Source organism: Coregonus lavaretus (genome assembly GCF_964263955.1).
Source record: "Coregonus lavaretus genome assembly, chromosome: 10".
Taxonomy (NCBI): domain Eukaryota; kingdom Metazoa; phylum Chordata; class Actinopteri; order Salmoniformes; family Salmonidae; genus Coregonus; species Coregonus lavaretus.
The window spans coordinates 50004835-50023724 of NC_139997.1; the positions used below are offsets into that span (position 1 = coordinate 50004835).

The 18890-nt window shown below is 41.0% G+C and overlaps 1 pseudogene across 1 annotated transcript in view; it reads right to left on the minus strand.

The window, feature by feature from the left end:
• Window positions 1–18890, minus strand: part of LOC311136376 (disks large homolog 2-like) — a 219354-nt pseudogene that overhangs the window by 14781 nt on the left and 185683 nt on the right. The window contains exons 13-18 of the transcript XR_014615442.1: window positions 15529–15643; window positions 15264–15440; window positions 10434–10506; window positions 6863–6908; window positions 3538–3588; window positions 3002–3103 (exon numbers count right to left, since the gene is read on the minus strand). The product of XR_014615442.1 is annotated as a disks large homolog 2-like (transcript). The remainder of the gene's footprint in view (window positions 1–3001; window positions 3104–3537; window positions 3589–6862; window positions 6909–10433; window positions 10507–15263; window positions 15441–15528; window positions 15644–18890) is intronic.

Below are 18890 nucleotides of genomic sequence, written 5' to 3' on the forward strand. Positions count from 1 at the left end.
AAGTCAGTCATTGTGTCCTTGAAACAAATTCAATATCATCCTAGATAAACGTCAAGGACATATTTAATCCCAATTTATAGGTCGATGTGTCTCAATAAAATCAGACGGCATCTACAAACCGTCCATCGGATGACAAAAAATGTATACATTTTGTCCAGAGTGACTTACAGGAGTAATTGGGTTAAGTGCCTTGCTCAAGGGAACATCGACAGATATTTCACCTAGCTGGCTTGGGGATTCAAACCAGCAACCTTTCGGTTACTGGCCCAACGCTCTTAACCACTAGGCTACCTGACATTTAAAATAAAACGTTATCTATTTGTTAGGAAACACACAAACGTTATTCAACACTTTGAAATCAAGGTCTTTAAACAATCAGGAGAAAAATGTTGATCGCAAGGCGACATTTAAAGATAGTCCTTAATTGAAACAATAAAGCGGTCACCCCGCCTCTGTTTTGGTAGAAAGCTGAGGGATGGCCTGGAGAAATGTAACCCCTTTCAAATTCACAGTCAGAGCTATGTATGCAAGGACTGACCATCCATGATATAAAAAATATATAGTTTTAACCATGTTTTGAGGCTATATAATGTTTGTTTACATTTACATTGTTTACAAACATTGCATTGAAACAAGCGTATTTTTTGGGTTCTGATGGGTTACGACAGTTGAACTAAGCTCATGAGGCATTTATAAGTTATATTCTTCAAGAATCAATGGGTTTAGATCATTAATTTATAAGTCCACAAATGGCTGTAGCAACTAAGGATTCTAGCTTTAATGTCATTTGTTAGTATGGTCCCACTTTACAACAAGTGACCCTAATACCTTTTTATCTACAAGATAGTTACAAAGGTATGCACAGTGTGAGCATTTCGCTACACCCGCAATAACATCTGTTAAACACGTGTATGTGACCAATACAATTTGATTTGATTGTAGATACATAAACACAACTGCCTGTTTGTGTGTGTAAACAAACTAATTAATTGTGCACTGTTAGAATAAAACATTTCAAAATAACATGATAGTTTTGAAACCATAAAAACTAGTGCACCTACACTGATATCTGGAGGGTGCAGGGTTTGCAGAGTGATAGAATGTAAACCCAGTGTAAGTGTTATGTCGATTCAATCCGTATCGCGGAAGTTTAGCGCAATTAAAATTTAAAGGCAATGTTCCCACGTTCGCAGAAACTGTATTTACGGTAAACGCTGCATATGTCGGCTCAATCGGAAATTACCTTTACATTTTAAATTGCGCTAAAATGCTGAACTTCCGCGATAGGGGTTGAATCAAGCCCTAAATGTGCTTTTTGTTCGATCTGAATTTTTGGTATACGTGTTACAGTAAATGTGTATAATAGGAAAATCTATAGATTCCCCTGGAAATCTATAGATTCTCTGTCGCACTGGTAAAAAATGTTGTAGGTTTTTCCGGGGAATCTATCAATTTACCAGTGATAACAGAAATCTACACATTCCCCACGGTGAATCTGTAGATCTCCAGGTAAATGTGTATAGAGAGGCATTTTTATATTTTTTTTATGTCAATACTTCTACTAAAGTACATTTTGAATCAAATGTTTACGACAGAGTGGAACTTATTCTACTACCTTTCACTACATATATTCTGTATACCAGCAACTAAGTGGCTTACTTACCTCGTTGCCCTGAACTGTTAGCCGCTTTATTTGGTTTAAAAAATAGATGGAATAAAAAGATAAGTAAATGAAAACAAACAAAATATATCAAGTACACAGTGGTGTAAAATGTACAATAGTATTAAATACTATTGTAATACTTTTAAACTGTATTTAAAGGATCATTACTCAATTTAGTTTAGTCCACTTTTGATAAAGTCCCAAAAATTCACGTTTTCAAGATCACTTTCATTACATTACGTTCAGTCTCCTGATTCCCAAAATCAAACAGGAGCAAAAAAGATCCACAACTTTTCCAGGAATTAATCACAGGCCTGCTATTAGGACAGCCATGAGGCTTGAAAGTGCAAAATAATTGGATTGTGAGACCATATTAATGGTGTACAGACGAGAAATGTGTGAAAAGTGGTTTTAGAGTAAAATGCCCCTTTAAGCCAGAAACACTACTGTCCACGAACCTTTGAACTTAGTAGTATGGTCACACTATCTTTCATACTGGTCTACAACAGTCATAAAGCTTTTAAACAACAAACGACCAAAACACCAAAACTAGTTGTCTGTAAAAACTAAATCCAAATTTGTTTGGATTTGTTGCCATAGCTTCTGCTGAATTATGCAAAAATCTAAATAAAATAGAGTGTTAGCTAGCTGTGGCTAAAGTTAGCTGAAGTTTGTAGTAATTGTTTCAAGAAAAACCTAACCATGGATTACAGTGTCTCCTGGCCCATAGACTACATTCAGTGTGAGGAACCATCTAACATCAAGTTCTAAAATCCTGAACTTCCCCTTTAGTGGTTCAATGAAATTGCACGTGAATAGAAGGGAATAAGATCCTACATTATTATTGTCATCAAGAAATCATCTCTGGATAATTTAACCAAGTATGTAATATACAAAATAAAGAACCCAACAAAACATGTAAGGGGATGAAATGAAATGCCTTTTGGTGAGAAATTAGGAAAAATAATGAATCAAACACTATAACGACATAACAAATGAAGGAAACGGGTATAAACCACCATCACAATGGTATATTGGCAGCACAGTGGAATTTATCAGGGCAACGGTGTTATCTACTGTTTATAGGGAGAGCTAATCACAAGGGCACATGATCACACAATGTATTATTGATGCAGCAACTGTCTCCACCCTAAGACAGCATCAAGTATCATGTATCGTTTCAGAGTAGGAGTGCTGACCTAGGATCAGGTCCTGCCTGTCCATGAAATCATATCCATTTTGATCTAAGAGGCAAAACTGATCCTAAATCAGCGCTCTTACTCAGAGAAGCTTGATACATACGGCCCCTGGTTTCCTTGCGAAGGTACATGTACTTACGTGGCACGCAGGAGCCAAATTTGTCAGGGAATTCTGATATCAGGTCATCATTGATTCTGTCCTTCATTGGTCCAAGGATTATGACGGGTCTGGCGTAATTAACTGAAAGATAAAATGTGTCAATTGACTCATTTACAGACATTCAAGGCTATAACTGTGCCCCTAGCATTACTCTCTGCAGTAAATGTGAGCATGCAATTTCACTACAATAGCCGCTTATCCATTTTCACGCTATATCCGAGCAAGCCAATGCATGCTAGTGCCAGAACGGTTTCGATGTCTAGAGATTCAACAAGTGATTACTTCCTGTAAATAACTAGTATGGAAGAACTTGTTGAATCTTGCCTGAATCTTCCCGCAGGAGTTAGAGGAAGTCATCAATTGTTTTAAATCTGGATTTTAAAACCTTCTGCCGCTAGTACACACGGGCTTACATGGATATAGCATGACAATGTGTAAGTGGCTAATGTTTCACTGACTGAAAAAGTGCTGAGGCATAAACAAGGACTGCTTTGGTGAAAGATTGGAGTACTCACTCTCTTGTCGAATGACAGGCTCATAAGAGAGAATCATGTCCTCTTGACTCCCTGGTGACATAAAACAATAAGTAAACAGTCACTAAAATAGGTACTATTAAACAGAAAACAGTTACTAAAACAAACATTACATGCATGTTCATGCTAATTCTCTTGATCAAGTGTCCCACGACAGGAGAAATGTCAATCTGGATGAGTAAAGAAGTGATTAGACACTTGCAATGAAAACGCTCTTGGTGTAAATTGTGACTTCGCCATACTAAAAATAGGGATTGAGAGAGTTTATAATGCTTGGGACTGTCTGTTGCCAAGGGAGTTCAACTCCTCTGCTGCACTATGCAAACAGGCTTTTCAAGTACAGTGGGGGAAAAAAGTATTTAGTCAGCCACCAATTGTGCAAGTTCTCCCACTTAAAAAGATGAGAGAGGCCTGTAATTTTCATCATAGGTACACGTCAACTATGACAGACAAAATGAGAAAAAAAAATCCAGAAAATCACATTGTAGGATTATTAATGAATTTATTTGCAAATTATGGTGGAAAATAAGTATTTGGTCAATAACAAAAGTTTCTCAATACTTTGTTATACACCCTTTGTTGGCAATGACACAGGTCAAACGTTTTCTGTAAGTCTTCACACACTGTTGCTGGTATTTTGGCCCATTCCTCCATGCAGATCTCCTCTAGAGCAGTGATGTTTTGGGGCTGTCGCTGGGCAACACGGACTTTCAACTCCCTCCAAAGATTTTCTATGGGGTTGAGATCTGGAGACTGGCTAGGCCACTCCAGGACCTTGAAATGTTTCTTACGAAGCCACTCCTTCGTTGCCCGGGCGGTGTGTTTGGGATCATTGTCATGCTGAAAGACCCAGCCACGTTTCATCTTCAATGCCCTTGCTGATGGAAGGAGGTTTTCACTCAAAATCTCACGATACATGGCCCCATTCATTCTTTCCTTTACACGGATCAGTCGTCCTGGTCCCTTTGCAGAAAAACAGCCCCAAAGCATGATGTTTCCACCCCCATGCTTCACAGTAGGTATGGTGTTCTTTGGATGCAACTCAGCATTCTTTGTCCTCCAAACACGACGAGTTGAGTTTTTACCAAAAAGTTATATTTTGGTTTCATCTGACCATATGACATTCTCCCAATCCTCTTCTGGATCATCCAAATGCACTCTAGCAAACTTCAGACGGGCCTGGACATGTACTGGCTTAAGCAGGGGGACACGTCTGGCACTGCAGGATCTGAGTCCCTGGCGGCGTAGTGTGTTACTGATGGTAGGCTTTGTTACTTTGGTCCCAGCTCTCTGCAGGTCATTCACTAGGTCCACCCGTGTGGTTCTGGGATTTTTGCTCACCGTTCTTGTGATCATTTTGACCCCACGGGGTGAGATCTTGCGTGGAGCCCCAGATCGAGGGAGATTATCAGTGGTCTTGTATGTCTTCCATTTCCTAATAATTGCTCCCACAGTTGATTTCTTCAAACCAAGCTGCTTACCTATTGCAGATTCAGTCTTCCCAGCCTGGTGCAGGTCTGCAATTTTGTTTCTGGTGTCCTTTGACAGCTCTTTGGTATTGGCCATAGTGGAGTTTGGAGTGTGACTGTTTGAGGTTGTGGACAGGTGTCTTTTATACTGATAACAAGTTCAAACAGGTGCCATTAATACAGGTAACGAGTGGAGGACAGAGGAGCCTCTTAAAGAAGAAGTTACAGGTCTGTGAGAGCCAGAAATCTTGCTTGTTTGTAGGTGACCAAATACTTATTTTCCACCATAATTTGCAAATAAATTCATTAAAAATCCTACAATGTGATTTTCAGGATTTTTTTTCCTCATTTTGTCTGTCATAGTTGACGTGTACCTATGATGAAAATTACAGGCCTCTCTCATCTTTTTAAGTGGGAGAACTTGCACAATTGGTGGCTGACTAAATACTTTTTTCCCCCACTGTATGCATTTTATCCCAAACCAACAAACTGAGGTCCTTTTCTGTCGTCTGCAGTTGCGACCAGTGGATGCCTTTCCATTAAGAGCTGTGGCCACAATTGAGTGGACTGAGTGGATAATCAACCTACAGCTGGTAGGGACTGCCATATGGACCTCAAAAGGAACCCTTGACCATCAGTCAAGTTATGACAATTGTGATATTGGTCGCTTCACTGTACTACTTGTCCATACACTTCAATAATATGACGGCAAATCAGTTTCTCTAGTCAAAAGATTGTCAATATAGGCCTAATTTAATTTAGGTCATGACTATAGCTCTCAGGAGGATGATCACTTTGTGTGCTTGTCTCAAAACCTAAAAAAAACGATTTGTCATGATTCATTTAACCTTGTACTATACCACACCAAGTGCCCTGCTTGAGTTTCAAAGCTTCAGCATAACACCTATAAAACCTAAATGAACTGTTATCTGGTAACTCAGTTGTATTTAATTGGTGCTTCTTTGAGATGGCATGTTAAGTTAATTGGTTAGTACGCGCAAAACATGGCCACCTCAAAATTCCCCCCATACTAGCCATAGTTTTATTGTAATTATAAAGTGTAAATCCACTTCACATTATTGTTGCTTTTTTATTTCATATGAAACTCAAGACAGTACCAACATGATTTTGTTCTGCATCCATTTCTACTCTGATCCCGGGATTTGGACTCAACATAACATCTATAATAATCTATAATAGTTATATAAAAAAAGAGGAGAAAGCAAACGTTAAAAAGGTGGGTGTCCATTATTGTTGCAGTAAAATAAAAAGTTGTGATACCAAAGAAATGGGAGACGAGCAGTTTTCCACTTTGTACCTCTTTCTTTTCATGGGATTCAACAATGCATCAACATAGAGCAGGGGTGTCAAACTCATTCCATGGAGGAACATTCAAACATTCAAAATGTACTATATATGAGATAATTAAAAAAGTATACACAGCATTGACAGTAAGAACCCCTTAGCATGCCAGCCTAAAAAGAGCTGATCACATTCAGATGACCAGTGTACATCCAAACAGATAACACCAGTCTGTTATAGAAAGAGAGAGATTTACCATAAACAGACAAGTTGCGTAAAAAGAAAGTACATTTATTTCCAGACTTAAACACTTTTTTTCTGTCTTTCTTTTTTGTGTCATGCAAACAATCTTAATGTTAGGAGGTCACAGAAATCAATACAATCAGGACCCAAACTGAGTCGTGATACTGCAGCATGCAAACAGGCTATCAAAAATAATTAATAAGGTAGCGAAAAAATAAAGAGGGAGGAAACAAACCCAAACGGGAAATGTTTTGTTTGACTGTACAGACAGGACCATTCCTAAACCAACTTACTCAGCGTCTTTGTCCCATACCCGTCGTCACCTATTCCTGGGATGTCCTACATGGCCGTCCCAAGAGAGCAAAGACAAGGAGAGGGGGCAAGGATAGCCGGAAAGGAGGAAGGAAGAGGTAAGAGGCATTAAAGAGGTGAAACTGTGAAATCCTGAAAGGCAAGATTGGTTAGTCCAGCTCAGATCATCTGTCTCAGTTCAGACACTGTGCAGACACCAGACGACCATCCAAAACCGGTCCTAACTAGCTCAGCACCAGTACAGTTTCGGTTCTCTTATATCACCCCTTTCTGTAATCCTCACATGCTGTTATTAAAAATACGTATGTGTATGTATTTTTTTGGGGGTCATATCAGATATATTTTTAGGTCATATCAGATAAGGGGGGAATATGATAGATGAGCCCTGGGGGAAGTTTTGAGGAATCACTGGTGACTGCTCAGTGCTTGACACAGGCTGATCCTGACCTGAGCTTCCAGATGCCATCACTCCACCAGAGCCCAAAAGATAGACAAAAAAAGATAGGAGGGGGGACTGCACACGTCTCGACAACGCACCTATGTATCACCTATGTGTACCTGTGTCAGTGTGTGTACCTACAGTACTTACGTTCAGAATCACTGTCATCCTGCTCACCCAGCTCGTTCTTGTAGAATGGGAACTTTCGTGTAAAGATGAGGTTCTTTTTACGCTTGTCATTGAATGACTGTGGAGGAAAGAAAGCATGGGGTGGGGCAAACAGGGAGCTCTAATTGTTGTCACATTCATGCTGACAAACCAACTAGTTGCAATATGTGGGACATGAAGAATTGATGGCGTGGTCACCAAAAATGTTCTACATAACTGACATTACAGTACTGACGTTACACTAGCTGATTCATCCCTCAAAGCAGGGTTTAATTATAATAACCTAATCATTTTGAATGTTGTTGATTCAGCAAAGAAAAGATTCCATGAATTAATCAAGACATTTCACAAATCTCTCATTTTGTTTTACAAATTTGATTTGTAATAACAAAAGACGCGGTTTGACAATAACACTGTCAAAATGACTCAACTTGTGATAGAGAATAATTACACAGTAATATTTGCCATCATTTACATCATGTGCCATAATTGCACCCGAGACATTCTCAAACACTTGAAAATAAAACGAAATAACAGAACAGGTGTTGAAAAGAACACACACATAAATGCTGATATGTGGTATGCCATGCAGCAAACACGTTACCAGGATCATGCTATGAAATAAGGAACATGGCTGTGACAAATGATTCTCCAACAATCATGCAGGGTAAAACTTTGGGAGGTGGAGGGATGAGATCCCATGCCATGGTTGTTGGGAGTTCTAGGAGCTAAAATGATGTCATTGTTGCCTAAAACTATATATTTAGATATGCTTGTGAAGATATAAAATCCTAAATGAACAAACATACAAAGAATTATGACACAAAGGGGTCAGATTGATCAAAAGTTTGTGTGTCTCTAATTACAAAAAATATTCTTAAAGGAGAGAAGTTGTGCGTAGTGCTGTTTGAGAACCTAGGAGGTGACGTGGAGCAGAGTGAAGGAATTGCAGTTGTGGTGTTTCTCTGCAGCGGATATTCATTTGCATACATGTGCTTCATAAATCCATTCTAAAAGGTATAATCTTTAAACCAGCAATGATCACCGCAACTGGTTCAATAATAGCCTCAACTGCACGTGTTTGATACATTTGGCTCTAACTGGGCGGCAGGTAGCTTAGTGGTTAAGAGCGTTGTGCCAGTAACCGAAAGGTCACTGGTTCTAATCCCCGAGCCGACTAGGTGAAAAATCTGTCGATGTGCCCTTGAGCAAGGCACTTAACCGTAATTGCTCTTGTAAGTCGCTCTGGATAAGAGCGTCTGCTAAATTACTAAAATGTAAAATGTAACTGTCAGCTGAAATAAGTGTGTCCAATGGGTGGATTAAGGTGTGCATAAAAGTTGAGAATTGTATCAAGTAGTGAGATGTAAGTTGTATCACAGTGGTTGTGATTCTTACACAGGGTTATCATAAGGATTGACATACTGGCACATATGTAACATCTGTGACAGACTAATTATCGTATTAATTTACAATTGAGAAGGATACAGCAATGCTACTACTGCAATGTGTGCTCAGAATATGTACTATTTCTACAAATCGTGATATTACACACCAAACAAGCCTCATCTCATGTAATTAAGGCTGTCCCAAATGGCACCCTATTCTCCTATAATGCACTACTTTTGACCAGGGCCCATAGGGCTCTGGTCAAAAGTAGTGCACTTTATAAGGAATAGGATGTATTTTGGGACGCACACTTAGAGTGTCCTATTGCTATTAATCATAGCTGTAAAGAATATGCTGTAAACAATGCATACAGCCTATAATAAGTATTCACCCCCTTAGGGATTTAAACCTGATCAGTTATGCAAGTCACTGACTGTATGGGAATTATTGTATTGACACAACTGCTGGAGAAATCCTGCTTCTTAGCCCATTGGTGCTGACAGTTTGCCCAGAGCCACATCAAAATACAGGGACCATTTCATGTTTCAAAAGTCTGCTTTACAAGACCAACACATTCAGAGCTGGTTATGACATTGCCATGGATACTTGCCCAACAGACATATCAAGCTTATTCAGATTAAAAGGGTTATGGGTATACCCTAAGGCCATACAAATGTAATTAAATGTTAAACAGATTAATTTTTTTGAAAAGTGAGGCACGCAAGCAAATAAAATAAATAAAAAAAGTGGACCTTCTTGTTCAAATACACGTATATCGACCTTAGTTCAACACCTAGCGATCAAATCAAGATATTTTAGCCTCTTTGGGAGGCTAAACGAGGTATAGTTCAGCCATAATCTAAGAGGAAGTTGTGTATCTCCTTACTGGAAGCTTGAGGACATTATTTCTGCTAAAACCGTGCAATTTGTCAGTACAACTTTTCAATTTTTTCAATTTTAATTGTATTTTTGAGAAATAAATATATTTGTATGGCCTAACCCTCCAAAACCTATTGGAACCCTTTTTAATAAGAAGACAGCAAATACAACACAAAATCTGCTCTTTACTTGTAACATAGGTAGGCAAAAACATTGATGAACATGGCCAAACTGGACAAAGAGTACGAAGTATGGTGATTTGGATTCTGCTTCTGCAGAGGCTGGGCAGTTTCAGGACATGAAATGAAAAGAATAGCCTCTAATGCTTCATTAAGAAATATATATATATCTAATGTGCAATGTTTATTTAGGGTCAGGGCTGTGAGGGAAAGCTGTCAGGGGAGAGGGGGCAGCCTGTAGAGATGTGTTGATGTCTTTTCCACTCAGGCAGAGAGACCTCGGGCTAATACTATAGATGGCCATAAATGACTTTCACAACCTCTCCTAATGTGAGGGGAAATCTGATTAATTTCACATCAATTTAGATAAAAACTACGTTTAGAGGCTACTTTTTCTACTTCATATGATATATAGGTTTACGACCATTTCCATTTTGTAAAATGTCTTCGAAAGTTTAGTTGGCTTTCCAGTCCTTAGTATAAGATCTTAGCACTTACCCCTTTTGAATCGATTCCAGGTTTGGCATTGAACTTCACTGTCTTTAGACGTGCTCGTTCCTTCCTCTCAACCCTGCCAGTGGAATGAAAGACACATGGACAAAAAAAGTCATACTAGAGTGGATTTTCCAATTCTCCAATGCACTCTGCCGCAATTGATTTGCTTGTAATTTTTGTGTGGCTTCACTCACTCTACCCAGAAGCACCTCAAATTCTTCCATGGGGCAGAGAGAAAATGTTGCAGTTTTAAAGCTTAGTCCCAGCAGTTCTACACATTTTGCCATGACTTTTGCCATGTTCATATGGAGGTCAGGGCTGCTGGTTACTACAAGGTTTAGATAGCTGGTTCCTACAAGGTTTAGATAGCTGGCTAGACTAACTTACCTAGCAATCTATAAAATGTTAGCTGACATTGGCTAATTGATTGACTGTCAGTGACTGACAAGAGGAAAACTGCTGATGTGCTAAACTTCCAAATTGCAGGTTGTGTATTTTACTATGCTATCTTAACAGTAAGTTGAGATCCTGACTCACTCCCCCCCCCCATGGTTGGGGGCCCTACACGCAGCACGTTGTTTGCATATAGGCAGAGGAGCTTCTGAGCCTACCACACCTATCACACCTTTGAACTTTAGATAAATGGACTGGTAACTGAATGCTTTAGGCCTGGAGACTGTAGGCCTATATAATCTCACATTATATACCAATATATCTCTATTCAGCCTTGTGTTCTTTTCTCAGCTAGGCTTTGTAATAAAAGAGCTACACTGAACAAAAATAAAAACGCAACATGTAAAGTGTTGGTCCTATGTTTCATTAGCTGAAATAAAAGATCCCAGAAATGTTCCATACGTACAAAAAGCTTATTTCTCTCAAATGTTGTGCGCAAATTTGTTTACATCCATGTTAGTGAGCATTTCTCCATTGCCAAGCTAATCCATCCACCTGACACGTGTGGCATATCAAAAAGCTGAGTAAACCGCATGATCATTACACAGGTGCACCTTGTGCTGGGGACAATAAAAGGCTGCTCTAAAATGTGCAGTTTTGGCACACAATACAATGCCACAGAAGTATCATGTTTTGAGGGACCATGCAATTGGCATGCTGATTGCAGGAATGTCCACAAGAGCTGTTGCCAGAGAATTTAATGTTCATTCCTCTATCATAAGCCGCCTCCAACGTCGTTTTAGAGAATTTGGCAGTTCGTCCAACCGGCCTCACAACCGCAGACCACACGTATGGCGTTGTGTGGGCGAGCAGTTTGCTGATGTCAACATTGTGAACAGAGTGCCCCATGGTGGCGGTGGGGTTATGGTATGGGCAGGCATAAGCTACAGACAACAAACACAATTGCATTTTATCAATGGCAATTTTAATGCACAGAGATACCGTGACGAGATCCTGAGGCCCATTGTTATGCCATTCATCCGCCGCCATCACCTCATGTTTCAGCATGATAATGCATGGCCCCATGTCGCAAGGATCTGTACACAATTCCTGGAAGCTGAAAATGTCCCAGTTCTTCCATGGCCTGCATACTCACCAGACATGTCACTCATTGAGCTTGTTTGGTATGCTCTGGATCGACGTGTAAGACAGCGTGTTCCAGTTGCCACCAATATCCAGCAACTTCGCAAAGCCATTGAAGAGGAGTGGGACAACATTTCACAGGCCACAATCAACAGCCTGATCAACTTGTGGCGAAATCCTTTCACTTTCTTCACTGTGCACTGCCACTTTAAGAGTGCAGAGGCAGTCAGGAAAGAGGAAATAAAGATGGCTCTTCTGGCTGTGTGTAGGAGCTCTCGGTTTGCGCGTCAGTTTTGACTGCGTGTGCAGCTCTGCAGAAATCTTGTGTAGTTTCAGCGCGCTTAGTTTATAAAAGTTCTACAGTAAGGGAAAAAAGTATGTGATCCCCTGCTGATTTTGTATGTTTGCCCACTGACAAAGACATGATCAGTCTATACTTTTAATGGTAGGTTTATTTGAACAGTGAGAGACAGAATAACAACCAAAAAAATCCAGAAAAATGCATGTCAAAAATGTTATAAATTGATTTGCATTTCAATGAGGGAAATAAGTATTTGACCCCTCTGCAAAACATGACTTAGTAATTGGTGGCAAAACCCTTGTTGGCAATCACATAGGTCAGACGTTTCTTGTAGTTGGCCACCAGGTTTGCACACATCTCAGGAGGGATTTTGTTCCACTCCTCTTTGCAGATCTTCTCCAAGTCACTAAGGCTGACGTTTGGCAACTCGAACCTTCAGCTCCCTCCACAGATTTTCTATGGGATTAAGGTCTGGAGACTGGCTAGGCCACTCCAGGACCTTAATGTGCTTCTTCTTGAGCCACTCCTTTGTTGCCTTGGCCGTGTGTTTTGGATCATTGTCATGCTGGAATACCCATCCATGACCCCTTTTCAATGCCCTGACTGAGGGAAGGAGGTTCTCACCCAAGATTTGACGGTACATGGCCCCGTCCATCGTCCCTTTGATGCAGTGAAGTTGTCCTGTCCCCTTAGCAGAAAAACACCCCCAAAGCATAATATTTCCACCTCCATGTTTGACGGTGGGGATGGTGTTCTTGGGGTCATAGGCAGCATTCCTCCTCCTCTAAACACGGTGAGTTGAGTTGATGCCAAAGAGCTCGATTTTGGTCTCATCTGACCACAACACTTTCACCCAGTTCTCCTTTGAAATCATTCAGATGTTCATTAGCAAACTTCAGACGGCCCTGTATATGTGCTTTCTTGAGCAGGGGGACCTTGCGGGCGCTGCAGGATTTCAGTCCTTCGCGGTGTAGTGTGTTACCAATTGTTTTCTTGGTGACTATGGTCCCAGCTGCCTTGAGATCATTGACAAGATCCTCCTGTGTAGTTCTGGGCTGATTCTTCATGGTTCTCTTGATCATTGCAACTCCACGAGGTGAGATCTTGCATGGAGCCCCAGGCAGAGTGAGATTGACAGTTATTTTGTGTTTCTTCCATTTGCGAATAATCGCATCAACTGTTGTCACCTTCTCACCAAGCTGCTTGGCGATGGTCTTGTAGCCCATTCCAGCCTCGTGTAGGTCTACAATCTTGTCCCTGACATCCTTGGAGAGCTCTTTGGTCTTGGCCATGGTGGAGAGTTTGGAATCTGATTGATTGCTTCTGTGGACAAGTGTCTTTTATACAGGTAACAAGCTGAGATTAGGAGTACTCCCTTTAAGAGTGTGTATAAAAGACACCTGGGAGCCAGAAATCTTTCTGATTGAGAGGGGGTCAAATACTTATTTCCCTCATTAAAATGCAAATCAATTTATAACATTTTTGACATGCGTTTTTCTGGATTTTTTTGTTGTTATTCTGTCTCTCACTGTTCAAATAAACCTACCATTAAAATTATAGACTGATCATTTCTTTGTCAGTGGGCAAACGTACAAAATCAGCAGGGGATCAAATACTTTTTTCCCTCACTGTACGTTTGATCGCCTTTGTTATCGCGCTACTCCTGACGAGTTGGAACCGTTCTATCCTTTAATAATAATAATAATAATAATAATAATAATAATATGCCATCTAGCAGACGCTTTTTTCCAAAGCGACTTACAGTTATGCGTGCATAAATTTCTTGTGTATGGGTGGTCCCGGGGATCGAACCCACTACCTTGGCGTTACAAGCGCCGTGCTCTACCAGCTGAGCTGATCTCATTGATTACTAGCAACATTGTTGCAAGCTTTTGTCAAACAAACAACCAAGGATTGTGTCGGACAAACACACACACATTCAAGCCTGGATGCAACAGCTGAACCCATCTCTCTTGATCTCCTTCAGCTCTTTACACTGAAATAATGTATCGCTTTGTGCTGCGTTCCCTTTCATGTTCAGTGCCTTTGGTGAACTAATAAATGCACTGTAGGACTGTTTGACTTTTTAGTTAAAGGGAGGTTGCGTGAGTTTGTTTTATTATTTATTATTGTTTGAACAGTATTGATTTTGTGTGGGACTATTGACATTTCCACTGGGAGGTAATACAGAATATTGCAAATTCTCTAAGGTTTATGACTGGGTTCTTTTTTGTCAATTGTTTCTATGAAGTTGCATTTGATTTGCTCTACTATTATTCTTGTACAAGGTATTATTGGTTGGGTTACCCCTGTGCTGTAACGTGTGTTTTAAATGGTGTGTCTTATACTTTCTCGCCACTGGCTACAGTATCTGGCAAACAGGCTACACTCTAGGCAGTCTCTTCTGCTGATGTGTGTGTGTGTGTGTGTCTGGTAGCGGTATCCTACTCTTTTCCTTTCGGCAGGGTTAATACCTGCCTGGCGCCCGAACAAAAAGCTTTATCTTTACCCCTCTCTAAAAATACCGTTACAAACTCTACGCAAAGGACCTGTTGCGCTGCATGAGGCAAATGGTGGTCACACCAGATACTGACGGGTTTTCTGATCCACACTCCTACCTTTTTTTAAAAAGGTATCTGTGACCAACAGGTGCATATCTGTATTAGCAGTCGAGAAATCCATAGATTAGGGCCTAATTTATTTCAATTGACTGATTTCCTTATTAACTGTAACTTAATCAAATCTATAAAATTGTTGCATGTTGTGTTTATATTTTTGTTCAGTATAGCTTGTGTAGAATTAAGTTTTTATTGCAGTAAAATGATACACCAAATGTTAATGTTGTTGTGGGAACAGGATTGAAGAATTTTCTTTCAGCATCTCTCAAGCAAATTTGCGAACAGGTAGGGACGTAAAAAGTCCACTGTCCCCCCGGATCAGAAGCTAGCCTTTTGGTCAACCACGTTACAGTTTAGTTTAGCACATCCACCACTAACCTCCTCTTACTGGGGATGACCCCCATCTCCTCGCTGTCCCCATCGGGGGTCACCCTCCGGGCCTGCCACCATTCATCGTCTGAGGCGTTGATGACGTGGAGGATGTCCCCGTACCTGAAGCTGAGGCCTTGGCTCGGGAGGCCACTGTCTTTGGCCTTCTCATAGTCAAACTGTGCCCTGTAATAGTAACAGAGGGAGACATACTATTATAGAATTATTACGGTAAATGCTATCTATTTGGGATGACAGTCCAAAAGAGACCCACCTGACGTAAAGGGAACGTTTCTGATTGGTTCGGAGGGATCCGGACCCAGAGCTCATGCTGTGGTTCATCATCTGTTCCCGCAGATCATGGATTTTGGCCTCGAAGCGCCCATACTCTGCAAGGGAAAGACAACACAGAGGAGTACAATAACGTTCCATTTTACACTCAATGTATACAGCCCTACACTGCAAAGGAAAGAAAGGGGAATCTGTTCAGAACAGTAACCTAGGCTGCCCCTGGTCAAAAGTAGTGCACTGTGTAGGGAATAGGGTGCAATTTTTTTAACGCTTACATTTCAATGGACAGAACCAATGTTTTCAACTGCGTTATATTGATTGATGTATGTATTACTATGTAAAAGGTGCACTGATTGATGCATGTATTATTGTGTGAAAAATATTGTAATGGGCGATTTTTGTTTCCCGATTTATACATTTGTCTGAAAGTAAAAACGTTTTTTTTTTTTTTTTTTTACATGTAATAAGCTAAAGGAAGGTTTCACGCTGCAATATGCTTATCATAACACTTCAATGATTTGGTCAAAATTAACAATCCTTTACTGTTGCTTAGGAAGTTCATTCCCAGTGATTTGCCTTGTCAAATGTCTCTCGGTTTTGGATCGTTTAAAAATACTATGTTGCAAAGTCTGGTCGTGAAAGTGCCCGGGGGACAGGACAGAGAACAGAGTTGATAATGGCGGTCCTATTGGCTCGGGGGGGGGGGGGGGGAATCAACTTATCCTCCCCCAATCCTAGCCTTAGTGGCGAAAATGCAAAACTGACCCAAGATCAGCGTCTGGGGAAACTTCACCCTACACCTATTGAGTGAATGCTCTGATTACAGCTCTGAGTCCCCTTGCAAACACATCCTCCCTCCACCACACCCTATGCAAGGTGACATATTCTCGACATACAGCAAGCAGACAATGTTAGAGAAAGTGTCTGAAGGGCACATACAGTACAGAAAGCTCAGATAGTTCTCCTAAATGTTGTTCTCAGGATTGTCGTGAAGCCCCATGCCTCTTCCCATCCAAACCAAACGTCCACAAAAACCTTCAATCTTATTCAAATCTAATTTTATTTGTCACATGCTTCGTAAACAGGTGTAGACTAACAGTGAAATGCTTACTTATGGGCCCTTTCCAACAATGCAGAGAGAGAAATATAGAACAATTATAACACAAGGAATAAATGCACAATGAGTTACTCATGAACTATTGACTTGAAACTTAGTTTTTATGCTCAAAAGCAGTAATCGATTTCCATTGAACTCCATGCCACTTTGCTCCATCAATTTGGAACTTGTCATCACACCACCGCCATATAAAGTTTGGGGATGATATTTTAAAAAATAACATGGAAGCCAGAGGTTTAATTACATTTTGACCCCAAAATGCTAACATAATGTTAATACTATCTCATGAAACCAACTGTGATTCACCCAAGATTGGGTTTGTAGAGTCTATGTACTAGTCTCCAGACATTGTGCAAAGGAATAATTGTTGCATTCCAAGATGGCCGCTCCAGGCCAGTTGATGGCGCTATTGCACACTTAGGACTACAATTTATGGACCGGTGAATTTAGTGATGCAATTTGGTATGCATGATGTAGATAATGACAGTAGCTTATGGTGATGCTATGGAAGCATTAGGCCACCTGGTGGCGCTGTAGAAAATCCACATTTATAGCTCCTTGCTTGTTTGACATTTGGGGAAAAGGCTCAAAGCCCCCTACCAGCCCAAATAATCCCAACGTCTCTGAAAGGGATTGTGTAGCTTTGAAGTTACTTTTTGATCTGGTTTACCTAGCCACAGTCACCAACTGCTGACTCACATCCAAATAATTTTAAAGTATCTTGTCCATAGACTGATTTGAAGCTAAGGAAACGAAATATGTAATTATATGTGAGAGTAATTTAGGTGAACTATTCTTGTAATGAAACACTGCTGCAGCAGTTGTATATGAAGCCCTGGACAGCCATGCAGCTAATGAGGCAGAGAGACTCACTTCAGCCTATGACATTTACATAAGTATTCAGACCCTTTACTCAGTCCTTTGTTGAAGCACCTTTGGCAGCGATTACAGCCTCGAGTCGTCTTGGGTATGACACTACAAGCTAGGCACACCTGTATTTGGGGAGTTTCTCCCATTCTTCTCTGCAGATCCTCTCAAGCTCTATCAGGTTGGATGGGGAGCGTCGCTGCACAGCTATTTTCAGGTCTCTCCAGAGATGTTCGATCGGGTTCAAGTCCAGGCTCTGGCTGGGACAGTCAGAGACTTGTCCCGAAGCCACTCCTGCGTTGTCTTGGCTGTGTGCTTAGGGTCGTTGTCCTTTTGAAAGGTGAACCTTTTCCCCAGTTAAAGGTCCTGAACGCTCTGGAGCAGGTTTTCATCAAGGATCTCTCTGTACTTTGCTCTGTTAATTTTTCCCTCCATCCTGACTAGTCTCCCAGTCCCTGCCGCTGAAAAACATCCCCACAACATGATGCTGCCACCACCATGCTTCACCGTAGGGATGGTGCCAGGTTCAGATAGCTGATGTCCTGAAAGAGCTGCAAAATCTGGACACCTACAAATCAGCTGGGCTAGACAATCTGGACCCTTTCTTTCAAAAATTTGCCGCTGAAATTGTCGCAACCCCTATTACTAGCCTGTTCAACCTCTTTCGTATCGTCTGAGATCCCCAGAGATTGGAAAGCTGCCGCGGTCATCCCCCTCTTCAAAGGGGGTGACAATCTAGATCCAAACTGTTACAGATCTATATCCATCCTGCCCTGCCTTTCGAAAGTATTTGAAAGCCAAGTTAACAAACAAATCACCAACCATTTCGAATTCCACCGTACCTTCTCCGCTATGCAATCTGGTTTCCGAGCTGGTCATGGGTGCACCTCAGCCACGCTCAAGACCCTAAACGATATAATAACCGCGATCGATAAAAGATAGTACTGTGCAACCGTCTTTATCGACCTGGCCAAGGCTTTTGACTCTGTCAATCACCGCATTCTTATTGGCAGACTAAATAGCCTTGGTTTCTCAAATGACTGCCTCGCCTGGTTCACCAACTACTTCTCAGATAGAGTTCAATGTGTCAAATCGGAGGGCCTGTTGTCTGGACCTCTGGCAGTCTCTATGGGGATGCCACAGGGTTCAATTCTCGGGCCGACTCTATTCTCTGTGTATATCAATGATGTCGCTCTTGCTGCTGGTGACTCTCAGATCCACCTCTACGCAGACGACACCATTTAGTATATATCTGGCCCTTCATTGGACACTGTGTTAACAAACCTCCAAATGCTCTTCAATCGAACGCTGCTTGCACCCGCCCGCCTGACTAGAATCACTACTCTCGGCGGGAATGTCTT